General features: G+C 41.3%; 2 pseudogenes; both read left to right on the forward strand.

Moving 5' to 3' along the window:
- Positions 1–3,989: 3,989 nt before the first annotated feature.
- LOC147429048 (uncharacterized) lies at positions 3,990–4,687 on the forward strand (annotated as a pseudogene).
- A 1,434-nt stretch (positions 4,688–6,121) lies between these two features.
- On the forward strand, positions 6,122–7,034 carry LOC147429049 (uncharacterized; annotated as a pseudogene).
- Positions 7,035–25,683: the final 18,649 nt, after the last annotated feature.

Below are 25,683 nucleotides of genomic sequence, written 5' to 3' on the forward strand. Positions count from 1 at the left end.
TTGAAAATGCAGAAATGCAAAAAATTGAAAAAACGCAGAAATGCAAAAAATTGCAGAAATTGAAAACGCCGAAGTTGAAAATGCAGAAATTGCAGAAAATTGAAAAAACGCAGAAATGCAAAAAATTGCAGAAATTGAAAACGCCGAACTTGAAAATGCAAAAATTGCAGAAATTGAAAAAACGTAGACAATAGCAGAAATTGAAACTTGACAGCAAATGCAGAAAACGCAAAAAACAGAAATCTCCACACACTCCTTCCCTGCCTTTCCTATGATAGAAATTGCACCACAAGGAAGCGTAAAGTGCTAACCGAGCTTAGTGTAGGGCATATCCCTGGCAGCGACGCCAAAAATGTGCGCTCCTTGCCGCACTGTCAAAGCAAGGGATTTGCCAATACACCGTGTGCGAGCCACAAACGGCTCCAAGCACACAACAAGCCTAAACTAGCAAGCTCAAGAGAACAAAGGGTGTGTCACTCACCGCTCTACGCTCGCCTTCGTGGTAGATTCCTCGCCGCGATGAAGAAGAAGCTGCAGTCGTGCCACGCTCAACCGCCTCGCCGCCGTCGTGCCTTCGTAATGCTCGATCGCACACACACTATCCCTCTCTCTCTCTCTCTCTCTCTCTCTCTCTCTCTCACACACACACACACACACAAGGAGGTGAAGAAGAAGAAGATGGAGATGGAGATGGAGCAAGAGCACTCTTCAATTGCACAAATGAGAGAATGAGTAAAAATTAGGTTTAGTTGGCTTTTATAGGAGCTCACCCCATTCACACTTGGGCGCCCATGCTTAGCCAACTAATCCCTTGAATGTCCCAGTTAGAGTGCGCCTCTCATTGGCGATCACTCTTACCCTTTTCCTATTGGTCCGACAAGCCCGGTACCTGACTCTAAATAATACAACGTTTATAGATCATAGGATGTCCGTATGCCGTGAGGGTTAACATACACACATCGGAAGACACGTCGGAATATATCGACGCTCACACAAACGCTTGTTTAGATGCTTATTTCATAGGTTATTCTGATGCCTAATGTACCGATGCTTATACCGACAACGCGACACCGTCGCCTTTTTCAATGCCTATTTCAACGCTTTTTAGTTTTAAAACTAACTTTGTCTTGCTGGTTTCTGCGTTGATTTTTGCACGACGTCTTGTAGTGGTAACCCCAGTGTTGATCAATTAGAGAGGAATCCCATTCAATTTTCTACAAAATTGCAAAAATCAAATTTCTTCAGTAGAAATTTACAAGGCTCATTTTTCAAAGGCTTAAATTTCAAAGCTCCAATTAAGCACCACAAGTAGTTTCTTCATCCTCTACAAAGCTCCTTACAGAGAAGCTAAGCTTGTTGCAGATACATGTTGTGTGGCCCATGCAAGGGGGAAACTATTTTGTCAATAGCTCTAAGTTTGTACACGGGAACTAAACACTACCTATCTTGACAAAAGAAGGTAAGATCTTTACCTCACACAATCAATTGAAATTTGCATCATGGTGAAAGCTCGCATTGCCAAAGTTGATGGCAATGGCTTTCACAATTGGAAAGCCAAGGTGAAAGGCTACCTTATGAAGAATAATCTATGGGCAATCCAAGGTGAAAGGCTCCCTTATGAAGAAGAATCTATGGGTAATATTGAAATTCCCAGGAGAGAATGAAAGGATAGAAACTAGAACTAGCCAAGCCAAGCTCCAAGATAGGGCATTTGGCATCCTACTTAACTCTTTTGACAAAAATTACTTGGATGAATTTAATAATTCTCATGAATCTTCACTTGTTCTAGTCTCTAGAAAGGCATTTTGGAGTCAAAGCTAAGAGATCCAAGATTGCACTCAAAATGCAACTCTATGGAGTCATAATGGAGGATGGAGAGGACATAGCCTCTCTAGTCGATAGGATGAAGAGCATATGAAACCAAATCTCATACATAAAATGCCCATAGAAGATGAAGACAAGGTTTCAATCCTTTTAAAAGTTGTGCCTAACATCACTTTTGAGCAATTTTTTATGGGACCTATGGATAAGGAACCTGCACCAAGCTTGGAGGACGCCATCAACTAGCTTCAAGATCATGAGAAGAAGAAGAAACTAAGTGGGTCCTACATAGCCTCAGAAAGAATCTCAAAGTGGAAGAAGTGTGGAAGACCCAACCATGATATTAAATACTGCTACATGCTCAACCCTTGTAAGATATGTCACAAAACAAGACATCCACCATTTTGATGCTTCAAGAAGGACCAAGAAGAAGACTAAAGACTAAGAGAGAGAACCTACAAAAAAAAATGCAAGAGCTAAAAGCAAAGGAGGAGTTCACATGACCGCTGCTCAAGAAGACTACGATGATGATCACAATGATCCATATACATCATGAGGATCATGCAATTATATTTGTGAATTCAATGATGTACTTAGCTTTTGAGCCTAGATAAGAACAAGTGATCACCTTGTAAACCATTAAGAGATTAATCATGTTGATCCTCTCATGATGTATTCATGAACCACATAAGATCCTAGATGAATCAATTTATTCTAGAGTACCATGTCTAGGTTTAAGGGGGAGTTTGTAGGAGAATTAAGCCTAGCCATGGGTACTTGTGTCTTGCGTCAAGCTATGTCCAGCCATGAATGCCACAATTTACCCTAACCTAACCCTAATTTCCCTTACATGGTCGGGTGATGTATTATTAAATCACAAAAGATCCTAGATTAATCAATTTAGTCTAGAGTACCATGTCTAGGTTTAAGTGGGAGTTTGTAGGAGGATTAACCCTAGCCATGGGTGCTTGTGTGTTGTATCAAGCTATGTCTAACCGGGAATGCCACTATTTACCCTAGCCTATCCCTAATTTTCCTTGCATGGTCTTTGTTGAAGATGCTTAGGATAGCATATTGAAAACATTAAAGCTCACTCCCAACCAAAAAATCTCACTCAGAAAGCTTCCTCCCAATTAAAAAAAACTCACTCAAAAAATAGCGCTTGCAATGCTCCTTTGAAAAATCACAAACAAGTCCAATATGCCGTAGGCACCAACCTGTGTGTCCTCATTTTTTTGTCTTGAAGGAAAGTAGGTCCTCCCTCAATCTTATCATCATGTCTTTGTGCTCCTTGAAGTGCATCTTCTGCTATTCCTTTGTTTGACATGTGCCAAGAGGAAGCTTGTCTATGTGTATAAGTATATCTCTATTGACTTAGACCTTTATTTATGCATTTAGAGAGAGAGATAGAGAGAGATAAACTAATACAATTCTTTTGGGGGGAGGGGGTGAAATGAGTCGAGGTTTGGAATGAGCTTTGAAGTGAGCTTTTTTCAATTATTTCTCAATTGGCCAAATTGTTTTTTTTTAAGCTCACTCTAAAAGCTCATTTAGAAAGAGTTTTTGGAGCGAGATTTCTTTTTTCTCCCTCTCTGCCTCTCCCCTTCCATCTGCCACTACCTCTCTCTCTATCTCTATTTCTCTTTATCTCTGTCTATTCCCCACTCCTGTGTGTGTGTGTGTGTGTGTGTGTGTGTGTGTGTGTGTGTGTGTGTGTGTGTGTGTGTGTGTGTGTGTGTGTGTGTGTGTGTGTGTGTGTGTGTGTGTGTGTGTGTGTGTGTGTGTGTGTGTGTGTGAGAGAGAGAGAGAGAGAGAGAGAGAGAGAGTGAGTGTGTGTGTGTGTGTGTGTGTTGAAGTTGAATACCAAGCTTCTTTTTAGAGCAGAAGAAGGAATACATGACAACCTACAAGCCACATCTAGCACCCACTTGTGCTTGGGGGGGGGGGGGAGAGAGAGAGAGAGAGAGAGAGAGAGAGAGAGAGAGAGAGAGAGAGAGAGAGAGAGAGAGAGAGAGAGAGAGAGAGAGAGAGAGAGACAACTATGTTCCTCCTCGTGCCCTCTTGTGCTTGGAGAGAGAGAGAGAGAGAGAGAGAGAGAGAGAGAGAGAGAGAGGAAGAGGATAGGTAGCTCACAACTTCACAAGCCTTTCAGCACAGCAAGAAAGCGGATGGTGAGTTATCATGTTTTGCATTGTGGCGTGTTTCGCTCTAACTTTGCCTCCACTCTTTCATGCACTATTCGCGGTCTGGAAGAGGGATGCTCGCATTTAGTTTTCAAGCTCAACAATAGTGCCTTCTAAGACACCGTTGGTTTCATCTCATGTTGACAAACAAAAAGAGCAGCTAGCTGCAGAAGCTGAGGTAGAGTCTTTGTTGAAGGAGCTCGCAGCAAGGAGGTCAACTAGAGATGGAAGATTGAAGCCTACAACCCCATAGAAAAGAATCGATGGAATGGGTTGGAAGATAACTCTGATGAAATACTGAAACGTCGTTTGTTCATTTGCTTGGGCATAACTGTTAAGGCTGTTGGGCTGTCATTTTTGAAGGAAGCCTTTCAAGCCTCTCTTTTTTCTATCTTGGCCCCATTGTCCGCCTCCACAAAAAGCTGAAGCTAATTGAGGTTTCTAGCTCAGATGTTTAATCTGTGCAGAAAATATAGTTACAATGAGCTTTAGACCCTACAAATGTTTCTATGGATACATTCTTAAGTGCTACAGGATGGCTTAGGGAGTTGATGCAGATAACAGTGTCTCTTTGATGTTCACGATCTCTGACTATTTCAATCCGGAAGACTATAACAAGTATTTTAATTGAAGCCCTTGGCAAACCATCAATTGAACAAAAGAGCCTAGATAAGAACAAGTGATCACCTTTTGTAAACATTAATAGGTTAATCATGTTGATCCTCTCATGATGTATTCGTGAACCACATAAGATCCTAGATGAATCAATATAAATCTAGAGTACCATGTCCAGGTTTAAGGGGGAGTTTGTAGGAGAATTAAACCTAGCCATGGGTACTTGTGTGCTGCATCAAGCTATGTCCAGCCATGAACGTCACTATTTACCGTAACCTAACCCTAATTTATTTTACATGACCGGGTGACATATTATTAAATCACAGAAGATCCTAGAAAATCAATTTCGTCTAGAGTACCATGTCTAGGTTTAAGTGGGAGTTTGTAGGAGAATTAACCCTAGCCACGGGTACTTGTGTGTTGCATCAAGCTATGTCTAACCATGAATGCCACTATTTACCCTAACCTAACCCTAGTTTCCCTTGCATGGTCTTTGTTGAAGATGCTTAGGATAGCATATTGAAAACACTAAAGCTCACTCCCAACCGAAAAAGCTCACTCAGAAAGCTTGCTCCCAATCAAAAAAACTCACTCAAAAAATAGCACTTGCAATGCTCCTTTGAAAGATCACAAACAAGTCCAATATGGTGTAGGCACCAACCTATGTGTCCTCATTTTTGTTTCGTGAAGAAAAGTAGGTCCTCCCTCAATCTTATCATCATGTCTTTGTGCTCCTTGAAGTGCATCTTCTGTTATTCCTTTGTTTGACATGTGCCAAGAGGAAGCTTGTCTATGTGTATAAGTATATCTCTATTGACTTAGACCTTTATTTATGCATTTAGAGAGAGAGATAGAGAGAGATAAACTAATACAATTCTTTTGGGGGGAGGGGGTGAAATGAGTCAAGGTTTGGAACAAGCTCTGAAGTGAGCTTTTTCCAAGTATTTCTCAATTGGCCAAATTGTTTTTTTTTTTAAAGCTCACTCTGAAAGCTCATTTCAGAAAGAGTTTTTGGATCGAGCTTTCTTTTCTCTCTCTCTCTCTCTCTCTCTCTCTCTCTCTCTCTCTCTCTCTCTCTCTCTCTCTCTCTCTCTCTCTCTCTCTCTCTCTCTCTCTCTCTCTCTCTCTCCTTCCATCTGCCACTACCTCTCTCTATCTCTATTTCTCTTTATCTCTCTCTATTCCCCACTCCTCTGTGTATGTGTGTGTGTGTGTGTGTAAAAACAAAACCCCAAAGACAATCTTATTGAAGTTGAATACCAAGCTTCTTATAAGAGCAGAAGAAGGGATATATGACAACCTACAAGCCACATCTAGCACCCACTTGTGCTTGGGGGGAGAGAGAGAGAGAGAGAGAGAGAGAGAGAGAGAGAGAGAGAGAGAGAGAGAGAGAGAGAGAGAGAGACAACTACGTTCCTCCTCACGCCCTCTTGTTCTTGGAGGAAGAGGATAGGTAGATCACAACTTCACAAGCCTTTCAACACAGCAGGAAGCTAGAGTGGATGGCGACCTTTCCTGTTTTGCATCGTGGCGTGTTTCGCTTTAACTTCACCTCCACTCTTTCATGCGCTATTTGCGGTGTGGAAGAGGGATGCTCACATTCAATTTTCAAGCTCAACAACAGCGCCTTCGAAGACACCGTTGGTTTCATCTCGTGTTGACAAAGAAAAAGAGCAGCTAGCTGCAGAAGCTGAGGTAGAGTCTTTGTTGAAGGAGCTCACAGCAAGGAGGTCAACTAGAGATGCAAGATTAAAGCCTGCAACCCCAAAGAAAAGAATCGATGGAATGGGTTATAAGATAACTCTGATGAAATAGTGAAATGTTGTTTGTTCATTGGTTTGGGCATAATTGTTAAGACTATTGGGCTGTCATTTTTGAAGCAAGCCTTTAAAGCCTCTTTTTTCTATCTTCGCCCCATTGTCCGCCTCCACAAAAAGCTGAAGCTAATTAAGGATTCTAGCTCAGATGTTGAATCTGTGCGGCAAATATAGTTACAACGGACTTTAGACCCTACAAATTTTTCTATGGATACATTCTTAAGTGCTACAGGATGGCTTGAGCGAGTTGATACAGATAACGTTGTCTCTTCAATGTTCACGATCTTTGACTATTTGAATCCAGTAGACTATAACAAGTATTTTAATTGAAGCCCTTAGCAAACCATCAACTGAACAAAAGTTGGAGTTTTCGAGATTTAGTTTGAATGCACAACATGCTACGCGGGAAAATATAGATTTATTCATGTCCATCATGCCAATAGAAGCTCTACATGCAACTAAGAACAACGTGAAGGTATAAAGGGCAAGCAGAGTTATAATCGAGTTGTGTTTCTCATTAAGTCAACTCTTACATCCAGGTTAACAACAGGTAGATAAACCAATTTTGCACCAATATTTGGATTCGGGCTTGGAGTGACCTCTTTCTCCAAGCTTCCTTCATAGTTTCCTCAAACAAGCCAATTGTAACATGCATCATGGGCATGGATATTTTTCGGTGGCACATTTTTAGAGAGAGAGAGAGAGAGAGAGAGAGAAGGGGAGTGACAGAGACAAGATAGAGAGGGGGAGAGGGAGAGAGAGAGGGGGGGGGAGAAATTAATGCTTGCTCCAAAAATCTCGCACCAAAAGCTCTTTTTGGAGCGATCTTTTTTTTTTAGACTTGGGAGGTTGAGAAATATTTGAAAAAAGCTCATTCCAAAGCTCACTCAAAAATCTCGCTCTATTTCAATTCCCAAGTGAAATCCACGAATGCCAGAATATGTGAGACTCTCTCTCTCTCTCTCTCTCTCTCTCTCTCTCTCTCTCTCTCTCTCTCTCTTTCTTTTTGAGGACAAAATAAAATCTATCTATCTCCAAAATTGCATTAGTATACCTAGGTATCAGTAAATAGGGACAAAAAATCTATGAAACCTGTTTGTATTGTGGTTTTAATGCAAAAAAATCTTTGTCGTCTCAAGCAAATAACACAATGTAAAAACCAATCTAGAGCCAAATCACAAGGGGGATTACAAGCATGTCCCAATTACAGCAAATCAAGTTCAAATGATCCTTGACAACCAACCCCTCTGCAGAAAGAAATGGTTCGAGAAACGCCCGACAGATGAGACATTCTACAGAAATGCACCGCAGCATCTCAAGACCCTACATATTGTCCCCTCAATAAAAGGCAATCCTGGGATAGCTTCTATTCATGGCAAAGCAAGAGACCCGTAGTGTTGAACTACCCAGTTCTCACCATGCCATCTAAAAATTGCCCTCCATCAAAGAAGTATATGGTAAACACGCTCAAAGAAGTCATCAATCAAATGAAAAATATTTCGGATCTCACATGCCAAATGTGTTACCATATACATGTGGTAGTGATGTGTGTGAACACACTAGGACCGTCGGGGCATTTTTTCCCTCTTTAGGAGGTTTTTTCCCCCGTGCATTGTATATACGCCCATCACTCTAGGGCTATCTATCTTTCCATTGCACACTAAGTAACACACTCTCTATTGTGTGCCTTGAGCTTCCTTCGTCTTCTCCAAGCTGTGTGTGTTTCTCTGCAACCCTAATTCCAACAATTGGTATCAGAGCAGGTCACGTCCTCTCGGGCTTAGTCGCCAGCTGCTCCAGCACACGCCTGCTCACTTTCTCCGATTTCAGTGAGCTTTGGCGAGCGTTCGCAGGTCGACAAATATTTTGGGACAGCTCGAAGAGCTGGGTCTGCTCAGAATTTTGATTTGGGCTCATTTCGGCCTCCGTTTCCACTACGGGCAGTACTGCACAGGCTATTTCGTCATTTTGTGCAGATTTTCAGTCAGTGCCGTTTTCTACATAACATGTGCCTTATAGTCTTCTACGGTTTGTGCTATATAGCACAAGTTGTTCCCGCTCCATTTCTCCTATTTTCGGGCAGTTTTCACATCAGGTGCAGCATTTACCATGGCTGACAACAACAACACAGATGTGTTCAAGATGTTTGCTGCTGAGGACAGGTTGGATGGGGACAACTACCCTATGTGGGCTTATATGATGCAACATGTTCTTGTGTCAAAAGGTGTCTGGAACATTGTGCAGGGCATTGATGTACGTCCTGGTTCTGAAGATGTAGGCGATGTTGAGGATGTTGCAAGTCTTGCTACAAGGATTGCAGCTGTTAGAGTTGTTTTGCCTACGGCAGAACAAGCTCGTTGGGATGTTAAGGATGCGCAGGCTCATGCATTGATTGCGTTGTCTGTGAAGCGCACCATTATTCCTCACATCCGTTCAGCAAAATCTGCAAAACAGGCTTGGGATATTCTAGCAGGTCTTTATGCAAGCCGCAATGAGGCTAAAATTGCTTTGCTGCGTAAAGAGCTAGAGTCGAAGATTATGCATGAGGAAGATGATATGGACACTTTCCTTGCTAGTGTCAAGGATATCAATGAGCAACTCATTTCTGCAGGTGAAGTCATTTCGGACAGTTCCCTTGTGCAGACTGTTCTTGATGCCTTACCAGATTCCTACCAGACTTTTGCTAGTACTTGGAGACTCATGACCCAAGGAAATCCTGAAGTTGTCAAGTTTGATGCATTATGCACATTGCTGTTGCAAGAGTCACTTTCTAGAAAAAACAGGACTAGGCAGCGTGCAGTTGAACAGGCTTTTATTGCTTCTCAAAGAAAGGGTGGTAACAGTAATGCAGCCACTTCTTATGGTTCTGCTGCGAGTGGCAAAAATTCTGTTCCTAATGCTTTTGCTGGCAGCACTTCGTCTGGCAATTCTGGTGATAAGGGCAAAAAGAAGATGCATTGCCATTATTGTAAAGCCAATGATCACTTGATCAAGTCGTGTCCTAAGTTGAAGGCCAAAGAGGCTAAGAAGAAAGAGGGTGGTTCCACTGCAAATGATGGTTCCACTACAAATGCAGCCATTGTTGAGTCTTTTGTGAAAGGAGATTGTGATGCTGATGTTGATGCAGAATGGGCTTTTAGTGCAGAGTGCACTTACAATCCTGTTGTCCATGATGCATGCTTGTCAGTTGCTGCAGATTCACATGTGTGGTATTTCGACAGTGGTGCTACAAAGCACATTACCTCACATCGTGAATTGTTTACCTCTCTCGAGTCTGTCCCTCATGGGAATTCAGTCACTTGTGCCAACAACGCCTCTTATCCAGTTCAGGGAGTTGGAAAGATTGTTCTCACTGCTTCTAATGGCAGTTCCTTCACACTTGTTGATGCACTTTATGTACTTGGGATCAAGAAGAATCTCTTGTCTGTATCCGCACTTGCTAGACTTGGACTTGTAGTCAAATTTGTGGATGACAGATGTACAGTTCATGATCTCAGTTTTGGTGATGAAATTGTTGCATCTGGGCTTTTGTGTCGTGGGCTGTATAAGCTCACTTTGTATGACAAGTGTGGACAAAATTTTGCAAATGCTGTTGCAGGTTCAAGGGCTATTTCAGATGCAAAACTTTGGCGTGCACGTTTTGGTCATCTGAATTTTGCCAGTTTGCTGCGTTTGCAGAAATCTGATATGGTTGCTTCTTTGCCGCCTCTTGAAGCACCTGTCAAACATGTTTGTGAAGGCTGTATTCTGGGTAAAATGCAGCGTTCTAAGTTTCCAAAGGATGGTTCAGTTAGGGCCACATGCAGGTTGCAGCTTGTGCATAGTGATGTTTGTGGGCCCATGCAAACTCCGTCCTTGGGCAATTACCTGTACTTCGTGACTTTCATTGATGATTACTCCAGGCATGCATCGGTATTTCCGCTTAAAGCGAAGTCCGAAGTTTTTATGTGCTTCAAACAATTTTTGGCTATGGCTGAAAATGTCTCAAAATGTACTATGGGCACCCTCCGTTCCGATCGAGGGGGGGAGTATATGTCTCATGAATTTAATGCATTTCTGGCTAGTCGTGGGATAAAACACCAATGTACAGTGCCTTATACACCTCAGCAAAATGGTGTTGCTGAGAGGAAAAACAGGTCACTAACGGAAATGGCACGATGTATGGTCAAAAGTCAAGCTTTGCCGCATTCTTTTTGGCTTGAGGCCATCATGTGTGCCACTTATGTACTTAATAGGTGTCCTACGAAAGCTTTGCAGTCTATTACTCCATATGAAGCATGGCATGATAGAAAGCCTTCTATTGAGCACATGTGTGTATTTGGCTGTTTGGCATATGCTTTGGTGCCACAAGTGCAGCGCAGAAAATTGGATGATAAGGCTGTCAAATGTATTTTTGTTGGTTATAGTGCTGAAAGAAAAGGTTACAGGTTGTATCATCCGCAAACAATACGTATTCTGGTTTCACGGGATGTAGTGTTTGTGGAAGATTCTGTTCAGCCCTTGCTGTCATGTACTAGAGACAGTAATGTAAGCTCAAAGGACATTTATGACACTTTGTTGCCTCTTTTCAGTGGTGGAAATACGAATGTAAGTTCCAATGAGGCAAATGTACAGCCTGTGGGGGTTTTTGAAAATGTTTTAGAACAGCCTATTACTGATGCAGATGTACATGATGTACTTGATGAGGAAAGGGCTGAAAATGAGCAGGCTAGAGGTATGCCAAAATGGCTGGTGCACACTTTGCGTGACAGTAAATTGGATGCACGTTTATCTAGTCGTACTCGTTTAGGCTCTCGCTTTGCATCTTATGCATCAGATTGTTATGCTTTGGCTGTGTCTAGTTTACATGATGTTGAGGAGCCTCTGTCTTTTGATGAAGCACAGAATTCAGAAAATTGGATTGTTGCCATGAAATCAGAATATGATGCACTTATAGAGAATGACACATGGACTTTATGTGATTTGCCTCCTGGCAAAAAGGCCATTGGTACGAAATGGGTTTACAAGTTGAAACGCAAGCCGGATGGTGAGATCGATCGCCATAAGGCTCGACTTGTTGCAAAGGGTTATGCACAACAAAAAGGCATAGATTATGAAGAGACTTTTGCACCCACTTGTCGTATGACTACTGTACGTTTTCTATGTGCATTGGCAGCTCATTTTGGTTGGGATGTACATCAATCAGACATTGTTACTGCTTTCTTGAATGGTGACATATTTGAGGAAGTTTATGTAACGCAGCCTCGCGGTTTTGTCATAAAAGGACAAGAGGACAAAGTGTGCAAATGTAAGAAGGCTTTGTATGGGTTGAAGCAATCTCCTCGTGCTTGGTATGAGAAAGCTGACACTCATTTGGTTAAACGAGGCTTTCGTAACAGTCCAACAGAAAGCACATTGTATGTAAAGCGTGAGGATGATGTATTTCTCATTGTGGTTCTTTATGTTGATGATTTGTTGATCACTGGACCAAATGAGAGACATATTGCTGAATTTAAGGCTGATTTCAATGCTACTTTCAAGATGAAAGATTTGGGGCTGTTGCATCATTACTTGGGTATACAGTTTAAGCAGTGTGATGGTGGTATTGCCTTGTGTCAGAAAAGTTACATAGAGACATTGCTATGTAAGTTTGGACTTGAGGATTGCAAACCTATTGCCACTCCCATGGAAACAGGTTTGAAGTTGAGTCTACATGATGCTGGCGATCCTGCTGATGTCACTCTTTACCAAACTGCTGTTGGCTGCCTCATTTATGTATGCAACACGAGGCTAGATATTCAGTTTGTAGTCTCGCAGGTCAGCAGATTTATGCATAGCCCAGGGTCTAAGCATTGGCAGGCTGTCAAGAGGATTTTCCGCTACCTTAGTGGCACTTTACATCTTGGCTTGTTTTATCCCAAGGGGGGATCATTGCCGCTAGACTTACATGCTTTTTCGGACTCAGATTGGGCTGGTTGTTTTGACACGCGAGTGTCCACAAGTGGTTTTTGTTTCATGCTTGGCAGTTCATGTATATCATGGTTGAGCAAGAAGCAACCTACTGTGGCCACTTCGAGTTGTGAGGCTGAGTACAGGGCAGTCTTCACAGCTACGGTTGAGTGTGTATGGCTTAGACGCCTTATGGCTGACTTGGGTGTTGGACAGGACACTGCCAACACTATCTACACTGACAGTCAGAGCGCATTGGCAGTTGCGAGGAACCCAGTTTTTCATGCTCGCACAAAGCACATTGAGGTGCATTACCACTATGTCAGGGAGAGGCTCTCAGTAGGAGAGATCAGCTTGGCACCCCTGGCAGGTCTTCTTAGAAGGAACTAGAGGTTTGTGTTGGAATCTAGAGACAGAGATTCCTAAGCAGAAACGTGATCATGGGTTTGTATGTCCGTGTCATGTTTTTGCCATCTCACTACATGCAAACCTTTGAAGAGGCATTCATGACTAGGTTCTTCGATGTTGATTCATCCATCTTCAACCCCAAGACAAAGAACCTACCTGCCAGCCATAGCCTATCAAAGCACATTGAGCAAAAACCCTTTCAAAAAGCTGGCTACAAAGGTGGATATTGAAGCACGAGCAGAAAGGTTTACTCTGCTCACTCATACACTCGAGAAGCGCACACTAGACTACTAAAGAAAGCTACATCAACTCAATCCACAGTTGCCAAAGCAAAGGGGACCCACTAAGAGGAAAATAAAGATAGTTTGCACAAGGGCATGCAAAGACTAGGAAGGGGGAATGTTGGCGGTCAAACCAGATGGACGCCCTTCCAGTCGACCCCTTCTTCCATGAGTCTAAAATTTCCATACTTCTTCATTTATAAAGCCTTGTAAACTATTTGTAGTCTCTGATTATAAATGGGAAAGCTCTGAGAAGCTAAGTTGTAAAGTCTACAAAAAGTTCGATGCTTGTAAAGTCAGCCATTGGCCAAGAGAGCCCTAGGTATAAATCCAATTTTGTAAAGTGGGAAAAGGACAGCTTATCATTGTCAAGTTTTGAAGTACTAAGCGTACGACTGAGAGTGACTACACTCTTGCAACTTGTAATCATCATATCTTGAGCTCTGGTAATGACATTTTAATTTTGAAACTTGCATTGTGTTCCTTGTTTGATGCTCTTTCATTCGAGTACATTCATTGTTGATTTCATTATGATTGGTGATTACACATTAGTAAGCTAAATATGCTAATTTGAGAGCATGAATGATTGTTTTTTGACATTTTGACCATAGGAGAGTGTTCCTAGACCTTAGGGAGACCTTTCTAGTATGTTCTATTGTAGTTTCTAGGACCTTGATCATGATGGATCATGATTTTGGTACCTCCTTGGAATGCAACCAAATTCTATAGGTTAGAGCCCCTAGGTGTCTTGGACATCATCCTAAAGTTTTGTAGCATTTGGATTCCATTTGAGTGCCAAAAGAGGTTGATGACTGAGTGCGATGACATAGAACATAGATAGATTGCCAGACCCAAGAGCGATAGATTTGCATATGCTAGAGGTAGTGTTATTCTCTTGGTTTACTTCTTGAGGCTGACACCCTCAACGAGTCTCCATGCCCCATCTGAGTCGCTTCCTTGAGTATTGACATTATGTTAGTGCCAGATAGCTATGCTACAAACGTCCATAGCGGTGACCTGCTAACACACATCCATGCCAAATGCTTCTAGCAACTCTCATGGACATAGCACTATTAAGAAAAATATGCCCGCTCTATCCACCAAATCTCTAATCCAAGAAAGTAATGAAACAAGTTGAGATCTGTTGTCTCAAACTCCTTTCTCAAGGTTTCCTTATTACTTTGTATATGCACGCCATGGCAACCTGTAATCACAAGAATGTCCACATAGAAGATAAAAAAGTGTCACCGGTCCTCTCTTTATGAAAAGATAAAAATCTAGAGTGTAAAAGAGCGATAAAAGAAATGCCACAGAAAGAAAGAATCAATCTTATGGTATTGTGCTATAGGATCTTGTTTCAGGCCATAAAGGACCTTTCGCAATCGATAAACTTTGTCGATCAATCTTGGAGCTGAGAATTCAAGAGGTTGATCCACATGCACCTCCTCCTCTAAGTTGTCATTGAGAAAGGAAAATTACATCCATTTGATATAGGAGCCATCAATGATGGCTACTAGAGTTAAAAATTGTCCTAATAGTTTCCATCTTCCTTATTGATGCAAAGGTCTTGTCATAGTCTACACATGCTCTCTAAAAAAATCCTTTGGCAACAACGTGCCTTGTGCTTATCCAAAGACCCATCTAATTGTACTTTCTCTTGTAGACCCATTTGACATGCCAGTGAACTTTTTCTTTGCCCCCACTTTGGTGGCCACGGGACCAACTACTGTGGGTTATTCCTCTTGATGAAATCAAGATCTACCTCCATGGCCTCTCCAATTGAGATAGAGCATTAACAACTATAAGAAGTTCTCTGTCATTCTCTAATGAGGAGATCAAGGCATATTTCACCTATAATAAAGTCACATTTGTCTCAACATTCTAAAGTCATTGAGATCATCTTGTAGTACCCCCCGCATGCCAATATAGTGGAAAAAATGTCAACTTGCAATGTCTCTAGTAGTCACTTCAATAACTTGTTGGGTTTGCCACTAGAAGAGGGAGCTATTGGTATATCCTCCTCATCATCCACCCCATGGTGAAAACTATCATAAATCCATCATCATGGGTCCATGCATCACTCTCTAGAGCCTGGAACTAGAGGAGAGGGTTCATTGACATTAGGAGAGGAATCATCATCTAGATTTCGAAGCATAGGAAAATATGGGGATAATGGGGAATACTTCGAAGAGTAAGCCCCTTTTGAAGGAATATGCTCATCAAAGACACATTGTGGCTCAGCACAATGTCCTTCTTCACGAGATCATAAAGTTGATATCCATAGAAAGACTATCGTTGCTGACACAAATCATTGTATTGGACTTGGGGTCAGCTTTCACCATTGCTTCTTTGGTACATGGATGTGGAATCACTCCCAAAAATCCAAAATGATAGAATTTATGCTTTCTACCAAAGTAAGCCTCAAGTGGAATCTTCCATAAAGCAAAGTCACAAGAGACCAATTGAGAGTATGAGCTAATGTCACAGCCAGATTTTGTCACAAAGGCCCCAATAGGTCTCTATCCTTAAACATTTTCCTCGGTCGAAATTAGGGTTGCAAGGAAGCACACACAACGTGGATAAGATGAAGAAGCTCAAGGCACACAACACAAAGTGTATTCCTTAGTGCACAAACAGATAGATAGGTTAGCCCTAGAGTGATGGATGTATATACAATGCACAAGGGAGAAAACCTCCCAGTGAGAGAAAAAGTGCCCCAACAGTATTGACTATGTAAACACATCACTACCATATATCTCGTAGCAAATTCTCCCTAGGAGTGATGCAATGAATGAGACCTTGCACATACAAAGGGAAGCAAGCCCAAAATTTTGAAGAAAGCTTCAAACTTCTCACAAGGCAAGGCCTTTGTGAACAGATCTTCAAGGTTGTCTTGTGTCGGTACATAAGCCAAGCACCTCAATGTGCTTTGTGTGAGCATGAAAAACTAGGTTCCTCGCAATTGCCAATGCACTCTCACTATCAATGTAGATGATGTCGGCAATGTCCAGTCAAACCCAAATCAACCACCATAAGGAATTTAAGCCATACACACTCAACCATAGCTATAAAGATTACCATGTACTCAGTTTCACAACTGGAAGTGGCCACAATATGTTGCTTCTTGCTCAACCATGATATGCATCATTGGACACTCTTGTGTCACAACAACCAGCCCAATTTGAGTCCAAAAAAGCATGAAAATATAGCAGCAATTATCCCCCTTGGGATATAGTAACCCAAGACGCAAAGTGCCACTCAAGAGTAAGAGATCCTTTTAATAGCCTGCCAATGCATGGACCTTATGCTATGCATAAATCTCCTAACCTGTGAGATTGAAAATTGAATATTTGGCCTTGTATTGCATACGGGAATAGGGCATCCAATAGCAATTTGATAAAAAGTGAAAACAATAAGAACTTCAGCATCATGAATACTCAATTTCAAACCTTTTTCTATTGGATTAGCAATAGGTTTGCAGTCCTCAAGTCTAAAATTACATAGTAATGTTGCTATGTATCTTGATTGACACAAAGCAATACCCCCATCACACTACTTAAACCATATGTCTAGGTAATGATGCAAAAGAACCAAGACTTTCATCTTGAAAGTAGCATTCAATCTAGCCTTGAATTCAACAATGTGTGTCTTGTTTGGACCAATAATCAACAAATCCTCTACATACAAATCGACCGATGAGAAATACATCACTCTCATGTTTGACGTACAAAGTGCTTTTAGTTGGATTGTTACAAAACCTTTTTTAGAAAAATGAGTGTCAGATTTCTCATACCAAGCACGAGAAGACTAATTCAACCCATACAAAGCTTGCTTACATTTGCACACTTTCTTTATTTGTCCTTTTGGGACAAAATCGTGAGGTTGATTTATGTATACTTCCTTATATATATAGCCATTCAAAAAAGCAGTAGCAATGTTTGATTGATGTACATGCCATTCAAAATGAGTTGCCAATGCACATAGAAAATGGACAGTAGTCATACAAGAAGTGGGAGCAAAAGTCTCTTCATAGTCAATGCCTTTCAATTTTGTATAACCTTTTGCAAAACGTCTAGCCTTGTAGTGATCAATCTCACCATTTGGCTTAAGTTTCAACATTTGAACCCACTTTGTACCAATGGTCTTTTTTCTAGGAGACAAAATCACATCAAGTCTATGTTTCATTCTTTATAAGTGTAACAATTTCTAATTGCATTGCAACCATCCAATTTTTTGAATTTTGTGCTTCATCAAAGAAAGAGGTTCCTTGTCATCACACAAACTAGAAAAAACCAAATCATAACAATCTGACACTTATGATGCATGGTGAGAACCTGAGCGAATACAACTAGACATAGGTGCACTAGATATCTTGGCATACCCCAGCATATCCCTAGCCTCTTCATTCTTATCCCTTTCCACATGTATATATGCATTAATAATAGGCTAATTGGTAGCATTTTTAGAAACCCCCATAGTTTGTACACATGCCTCATTGGAAATTAAATTCAAGTTTCCACCATTAAAAAGAGGCAAGAAGGTGTCATAAATGTCCTGTGAGCTTACATTATTGTCTCTAGTACATGATAACAAAGGTTGAATGTCCTGTGAGCTTACATTATTATCTTTGTTGTTGTGAGCTTACATTATTATCTCTAGTACATGATAACAAAGGTTTAATAGAATCTTTCACGAATACAACATCTCATGCAACCAAGATACATTTTGTTTGTAGATGGTATAGTCTATAATCTTTGCTTTTAGGATTGTAACCAACAAAAATGCATTTGATAATTGCATCATCCAATTTTTTGTGTTACGTTTGTGGCACCAAAGCATAAGCTAAACAACCAAAAATATACATGTGATCAATTGATGGCTTCTTATCATGCCATGCTTCATAAGGAGTCATGTAGATTTCAAGGCTTTTGTAGGACACTTGCTGAGTACATAAGTAGCACACATGATAGCCTCAAGCCAAAACAAATGTGGTAAAGCTTGACTTCTGACCATACATTGTGCCATCTCCATAAGAGACTTGTTTCTCCTTTTACAAATACCATTTTGTTGAGGTGTATACAACACTGTACATTGGTGTACTATCCCACAACTAGCTAGAAATGCATTAAATTCATGAGACATATACTCCTCCCTTGATCTGAATAGAGGGTGTCCATGTTGGGGTGTAAAGCCCAATGTGGTCGCCCAGATAAGTGGATGGGCCGCTAGGTATGTACACATATTCTCTTGTAAAAACCTAATAAGAACTCACTATGCTCTACACATTACAGTAGAGCGAGTTCACCATATCGTCGTGCTCTTCTTCTCGCACTCTCTCTCGCGTCGCACTTCCGCTCGTACTCCTTCAACTGGTATCAGAGCTTAGATCGAGGCTCGGGGCAACATTTGCAGGTAGCCAGAGCCACCTGCTCAGATTGGAGTGAGATTCGACAGGCGAAGACACGGCCCCAATTCCTCTGGGATTGCCCAAAGGGCTCGGTGTTCTCAGAATTTCATTCTGAGGCCATCTCAGCCACCGTTCGGCTTCGACAAAGATCTGCGCAGGCCATTTTCGACTACGTGGTCTCGGCGGGTGCAGATCCGACTCTACAAATTTGAGGTTTCGACCTACGACTGCAGGTGCTGAGGATATCGGCACTCCCAGAGTGCTGATTTGTGGTTGTCTACACATCGAAGGACGGCTCACAGTTCTTGGAGGCGTGTCACATACGACACGGGCGCATCTACACACAGACTGTAGGCGACATCCACTAGTTCATCAGGTTGATATTGGTTCAGAGGTCAGTTTACAAGGGAAACTCTGTCGAATTTTTTCCCAGGAAAGTAAACTACTGTGAAGCATAGTTATGGCTGGATCACAGGACACTGCTCTTTACAATATCAAGAAGTTGGATGGAACCAATTTCCCATTGTGGAAGAAGCAGATTTGGCACGTGTTGGTACAAAAGAAGCATATAAAACCTATAAAGCTCAAGGGGATAAAACCACAAGATATGGACAAAGATGAATGGAGCGAAATAGATGAATTGGCACTTTCTACCATTATGCTGACTTTGGCAGAAAGCGTTTACTTCAATGTAGCAGCAGACGAGATGTTGGCTTATGAAGCATGGACAAAGCTGAGTGATCTTTATGAGAAGCAGAGTGCAGCTTCACAGGTATACTGGCTTAAGAAGCTTGTTGACTTGAAGATGAAAGAAGGGACACCTATGTCCAATCAACTGAATGAATTCAACACCATCTACAGTCAGTTGTCAGCTTAAGGTGTCAAGTTTGATGAACCTGTTAGAGCTATGTTCCTGTTGATCACATTCCCGAAAAGTTGGGACACTTTTCGCACAGCTTTGAGTAATTCTGCACCTCCAGATGGTTTGACCATAGCAGGTGTAGAAGGTAGTCTGCTTACTGAAGAAACCAACATAAAGACAATGGACAAAGCCAAAGGAACAGCCTTAGTTGTCAGAGGAAGGACCAAAGAAAAGTACAAAGGTGGAAAGAGGGATCAGTCTCGTAGCAAGTCCCGCAGTGCTAAAGGCAAGAGTGACATAGAATGCTACCATTGTGGCAAGAAGAAAAGAGACTGCAGAGAATGGGAATCAGAAAAAGGCAAAGAGAAAGCTGAAGACCATGGTGAGAAGAACAAGTCCTCAGTGAAGATTCAAGAAATAAATGTGACAAACACTGTTGCAGAGGATGACAGTCTAGTGTTAGGAGACATCTACTTCTTGAAGAATACAATGGAATCAGCTCTTCTTACAGCATCTGATGGAAATGCAGTGAGTGACTGGATTATAGACTCAGGGGCATCACTTCATGTGTCTCCAAACAAGGAGTGGTTTACCTCTTATGTGACCACTAAAGATCATGTTCAGCTAGGCAATGGGCAGACATGTGAGATCTTAGGTGTTGGAGATGTTCAATTGAAGTTTCAGAATGGCTCTTCTTTCACGCTGAAGAATGTGAGACATGTTCCCGCAATTACAAAGAGCTTGATCAGCACAGGTTTACTTGATGATGCTGGCTACGTCACCACTTTTGGACAGAACATGTGGAAGATATCCAAGGGTTCTATGACAGTAGCACATGGAGTAAAGTCTGGAGGACTTTACATGATTTATGTATCAAATGTCTCTCAAAATGTAATCAATGTAACCGAGCAGCCGAACGTTTCTTTGTGGCATAGCCGGTTAGGACATATGTCCAAGAAGGGAATGGAAATCTTGTCTCGTTCTGGTTATTTGCCTGGCTTGTCATTTAACGATTTTGAATTCTGTGAACATTGTCTGTATGGTAAGAAAACACAGTAGCCACATAAGCATAGAAGCAGTAGAAGAGATACACAGTTGGCACTTGTTCATAGTGATTTGTGTGGACCTATGCCTAACCTATCTCTAGGGGGAGCTTCTTACTTTATGACATTTATAGATGATTACTCGAGGAAAGTATGGGTTTACTTTCTCAAGCACAAGGATGAAGCGTTTAGTGTTTTCAAAATGTTTGTGACACTTGTGGAGAATCAGAGTGGCAAGAAGCTTAAATGCTTACGCACTGACAATGGTGGAGAGTATGTTTCAAAGGCCTTTCAGGACTTTTGTGAGTCAAAAGGTATAAAACGTGAACTTACTGCTCCTTACAATCCTCCTCAGAATGGTGTTGCTGAGAGGATGAATAGGACCATACAAGAGAAGGTCAGAAGTATGTTGTCTAATGCACAGCTGCCAAATGGGTTTTGGGCTAAAGCTGTATCAACAGTTGTTCATCTTATAAATAGATCTCCTAGCAAGGTTTTGCAGATGGATTTAGTGGCAAAGAGATGGTATGGTCAGGCAAGGTGCCCTCATACAAGCATCTCAGAGTCTTTGGCTGTGAGGCATATACTCACGTTGCAAAGGAATTTAGGAACAAACTTGAGCCAAAGAGTAGAAAGTGCATCTTTCTAGGCTATGGTAATTGTGGTGAGATGGGGTACAGACTTTGGGATCCCGAATCCAGAAAGGTTATCCGCAGCAAGGATGTTCACTTTAATGAAGCCAAATATCATTCTAAACCAGAGAAAGTTGAGGAGATTAGAAGAGTTGTCTTCCAAGAAGATGGACATGCACGTGCAAGACAAAATGTCAGGGCTCAAGAGGAGCAAGGACAGGATAGAGTGGAACCACAGATTGTGACTGATCCTGAGCCACCTATTTTGCATAGATCTGGACGTATCACGCGACCTCCTGATAGGTTTGTTCCATCTATGAACTATGTCATGTTGACTGATTGCAATGAGCCTTCATGTTACAAGCAAGCAGTGCAAATGAAGGACTCCGAGAATTGGCAATTGGCCATGCAGTCAGAGATGACAGCTCTGCATAAGAACAAGACATGGAAGCTAGTTAAATTACCACACGGCAAAAAGGCTCTATCTTGTAAATGGGTTTACAGGTATAAGATCACCGCTCATGATAGTCAACCAAAGTACAAAGCAAGGCTTGTTGCCAAGGGCTTTAAGCAAGAACAAGGCATTGACTTTGATGAAGTCTTCTCTCCGGTGGTCAAGATGACTACATTGAGATGCTTTCTTGCATTGGTTGCCATATTAGATTTGGTGTTGCACCAAATGGATGTCAAGACAGCATTCTTGCATGGTGATTTAGATTTGGAAATTTACATGCAGAGCCAGAAGGGTTTGTTGAGAAAGGCAAGGAAGATTTGGTATGCCAGTTGTTAAAGAGTCTTTATGGCTTAAAACAATCACCGAGGGCATGGTACCATAAGTTCCACAAGTTTATGCTTTCTCAAGGCTACAAACATAGTGAGTTCGATCATTTTCTATATACAAAGAAGGCTAAGGATGGCAGTTGGCTGATCCTTATTTTGTATCTGGATGACATGTTGATTCTTGGCAAGCACTTGGAAGAAATTTCAGCTTTGAAGTCAAAGATGGCAAAATCGTTTGACATGAAAGACATGGGTGAGGCAAGTCATATACTTGGTATGCGCATTGAGAGAGACAGATCAAAGAAGTTGATTTGGTTATCTCAAACAGAGTATATTGACAAGGTTTTGCAACGTTTCAATATGGAGAAGGGAAAGGCATTGAGTGTTCCATTGCCACCATATGTGAAACTTAGCAAACAAGATTGTCCTGTGTCTGAGGAAGAACTGGCTGAAATGGATAAGATTCCATATGCGTCTGCAGTGGGTAGTTTGATTTATTCAATGATTGCTACTCGCCCAGACATTGCATTTGCAGTGGGAGTAGTAAGTCGATACATGTCAAACCCAGGCAAGAAACATTGGGAGGCAGTGAAAGGAATATTGGGATACCTGAAAGCTACAAAGAGTATGCGTATATGCTATGGGAGTCAGGAGCTAAGTGTAAAGGGTTTTACAGACTCAGATTATGCAAGTGACTTAGACAACCAGAGGTCTACTTCAGGGTATGTCTTTACATTGGCTGGTGGAGCAGTATCATGGCGTTCTAGATTACAAGATTGTGTTACTCAGTCTACTACAGAGGCTGAATATGTTGCAGCATCAGAGGCATGCAAAGAATCAATTTGGCTTAATCGACTAGTAACAGATTTGGGAATCAAAGAAGAGATGCCTGTGTTATATTGTGATAGTCAAAGTGCTATACAATTGGCTCGCAATCCAGTTTATCACTCAAAGACAAAGCATGTGGATGTGAAGTATCATTTCATCAGGGAAATGCTCGAGGATAAGCAACTTCAGCTTGTCAAAGTTCACACCACAGAAAATCCTGTTGATCTACTTACAAAAGGACTTCCCTCAGAGAGCTTTGCGCATTTTCGCAAGCAGTTAGGTGTAGGGTAGTACTTCACTTCTCTACATCTCTTATATATTAGCTTGTATAGTAGCTTCTCTCACACGTAAAGTACCACATTGGACTTTAAGTGGGAGGTTGTTGGGGTATAAAGCCCAATCTGGTCGCCCAGGTAAGTGGGCGGGCCACCAGGTATGTACACATATTCTCTTGTAAAAACCTAATAAGAACTCACTATTCTCTACACATTACAGTAGAGCGAGTTCACCATATCGTCGTGCTCTTCTTCTCGCACTCTCTCTCGCGTCGCACTTCCGCTCGTACTCCTTCAGTCCATAGTACATTTAGAGAAATTTTTAGCAAATTGCTTGAAACACATGAACATTTTGGACTTAGCATTAACCGGATTCACTCATGCATGCTTGGAGTAATCATCAATGAAAGTCACAAAGTACAAGGATGGGGTTTGCATGGACCCACAAGCATTGATATGCACCATTTGCAACCTGCATTTAGCCCTCATTGAACCATCCTTTGGAAACTTTGAACGCTGCATCTTACTAAAAATATAACCTTCACTAACATGCTTAGAAGGTTCTTAAGAGGCAGCAAAGAATTGACCTTATTAGATTTCTGCAAATGCAATAAATTGGAAAAAGTCAGATGCCCAAAACATGCATACCAAAGTTTGGCATCTGAAACAACCTTCAAATCCACAATTGCATTTACAAAATTTTGCCCAAACTTGTCATGTAAAGTGAGCTCATACAACCCACGACACAAATTCCAGCTGCAATAATTTCATCCCCAAAAATTGAGATGATGAACTATACATTTGTCATTCACAAATTTGACAATACCAGGTCTTGCAAGTGTAGATACAAGCAAAAGGTTCTTTTTTATCCCTGGTACATAAAGTGCATCAAGGAGTGTAAAAGAACTACCATTTACAATCTTTTTAACCCCCTTGACCATATAAAAGGCATTGTTGGTATGAATTACCATATTCTTGTGAGGGATGGCCTCAAGAGAGAAAAACAAGTCACAATGCAAAGTAATGTGCTTTGCAACACCACTATCAAAGTACCAAACATGTGACTCTACAACAACTGACAAACATGCATCATGGATAGAAGGGTCATAAGTTTTTCTTTCTTGAAAGTGACTCTTGTAACAACAATGTGCATAATGTATAAAACTTGATAGCTTAAGGGTTTCTTGGGTCATAAATCTCCAAGTACTAGCTAGCAATGCATCAAGAACAGTTTACACTTTGTGCACCAACATGAGATGGAAACCCAAATTTTGGAACATAAAGAACCTTGGAGGTGTGCATGCCCTTTCTATTCTTTCAACTCCATGATACTCTTGCTATGAACAACAATCTTCAATTTTTCACTGATGGAAATGGAACCACAGTGTCATCGCATGATGGATAACTAATCCTTTTGAGGTGTCAGATGCCATAAAGCACCACTATCAGGGATCCAACTCCAAGAATCTCAAACCCCAAGAGTTGTCTCAAAATTTGATGTCTCTAGAGAAGCCTATAAGGTAGCATCTCCAAATGAACAAAAGATGGGCCTTTACTACAGCTAAAGAAATAAAATCCTCATCAACTCACTTTAAACCTTCTGCCAATAATGGCCTTTTTTCTAAGCTCTTTAGGCACAAGTGAGAATGCCTTGCACCCAAATACACGTAATTTTTCATAATTAAGCTTCTTGCATGGCCACATATCATGTGGAACCTTGTAGCTCAATGGTCTACTAGGAAACCTATTGATTATATGCATCACTGTCATAACAACTTCTACCCAAAAATCTTGAGGTAAATTTGCCACAAATAGCATGGAAGTGACACTCTCATAATAGTCCTATTCATCACTCAACAACTCCATTCTGAGCAGGTGTGTACTATGTAGTAAATTGCCTCTGAATTCCTCTTTTTCTACAAAAAAATCTTAAACTCAGTGGAGATGTACTCTCCCCCATTATTAGTGCACAAAGCCTTCAACTTCTTGCTTGACTAGTTCTCAACCATAGCTAGGAACTTCGTCTTTCCTCTTCAAGAGGTAGACCCACACTTTTTGAGTAGATTCATCTATGAAAGTCAAGAAATGTGATGCCACCCCTAGAGAATTATGTGGCATAGGTCTGCATAGATCGCTATGAATTAAATCGAGAAAATTTTCTTTCTATCCAATGTCGAAGTGGTAAGCCTAGTCTATTTCTCGTATATGTAACGATCACATAAACTAAAATTAGAATAGTTTAACACAAGCATATAGCTAAAACATTGTAATTGGTACAAGGCTAAACTTCTCTTCGGCCTATCATCCCCGAATGGATGGCCAAAGTGAAATAGATAACCTAACAATTCATGATCTACTAAAAGCTTATGTCACAAAAGTAGATCAAAAGTTGCAATGGGAGGAGTACTTACCTTTAGTGGAGTATACTTACAATAACACTTTACATACTTCCACGGGGAAAAGCACCTTTTGAGATGATTGAGGGAAGATCAAAAAGTCCCCTTCTACTCAAGGTACATGGGAAGATCTTCACTGCAAATGAATATAGCCGAGACCTACAAGAATCTTTTCAAAAGATTAAGGATGCTATATCAAACCCAAAAAAATCCTCGATGGCATGCCTACGTGTGCAGTCCACTTGCCACATACGTGGTCCTTGACAAAATTTCAACTGGCCATAGCTTTCCCATGAGAGCTTTGATTGACTATCCAAAAAGACCGGCATGCTCCATAAAATGAGCACTTCAACCCTATCTACTCACTCCAGCTCTAGCCGCATGTCTTCACATGCCCTATCCGTCAA

The sequence above is a fragment of the Adiantum capillus-veneris genome, chromosome 22 (assembly GCF_014529385.1).
Source record: "Adiantum capillus-veneris isolate H3 chromosome 22, ASM1452938v2, whole genome shotgun sequence".
Lineage (NCBI taxonomy): Eukaryota > Viridiplantae > Streptophyta > Polypodiopsida > Polypodiales > Pteridaceae > Adiantum > Adiantum capillus-veneris.